The following is an 837-nucleotide window of genomic DNA, read 5'->3' on the forward strand; positions in this document are numbered from 1 at the left end:
CATCACAACTCAGAAGATTGGATGTAAAGCTTAGGGGGCAATGAGTTTAAAATAGTGGTAGTGGAATAATTTGCAAAAGGATAGTAAGAATGGTAGTATGTTTGAATAATGAAATCAATGACACTGAATTGAAGGTGCACAAATTGTTGAAATGGTGTATCTTTGGCTGCATATACTTTCACCAAGATTAACAATTTTTTTTTTAATTGTACTTTAGGTGAAGGTTTACAGAATAGTTTCTCATTAAATAGTCAGTACACATATTGTTTTATGACATTGATTAACAACCCCACGACATGTCAACCCTCTCCCTTATTGACTTTTTCCTTTTTTTCTTTTTGGTGAAAATATACATAGCCAAAGATACACCATTTCAAAAATTTCTACATATACAATTCAGTCACGTCGATTACATTCTTCCAGTTGTGCTGCTATTCTTACTTTAGATGAAGGTTTACAGAACAAAATAGTCTCTCATTAAACAGTACACATGTTGCCCTATGAAAATGGTTAACAACCCCACTACATGTCAACACTGTTCTTACTCAACCTTGGGCTCCCTATCACCAGTTTTCCTGTCCCCTTCTGCCTTCTAGTCCTTGTCCCTGGACTGCTGTGCCTCATTAGTCCCATTTTGTTTTATGGGGCTGTCAAATCCCCGGCTGAACGGTGAACCTTGGAAGTGACTTCACCACTGAGTTAAAGGGTGTCTGGGGGCCATACTCTCAGGGTTTCTCCAGTCTCTTTCAGGCCAGTAAATCTGGTCTTTTGTGTGTGTGTTAGAATTTTGTTCTACATCCTACTCCAGCTCTGTCCAGAACCCTCTGTTGTGATCCC

The sequence above is a fragment of the Trichechus manatus genome, unplaced genomic scaffold (genome assembly GCF_000243295.1).
Source record: "Trichechus manatus latirostris isolate Lorelei unplaced genomic scaffold, TriManLat1.0 scaffold00057, whole genome shotgun sequence".
Taxonomy (NCBI): domain Eukaryota; kingdom Metazoa; phylum Chordata; class Mammalia; order Sirenia; family Trichechidae; genus Trichechus; species Trichechus manatus.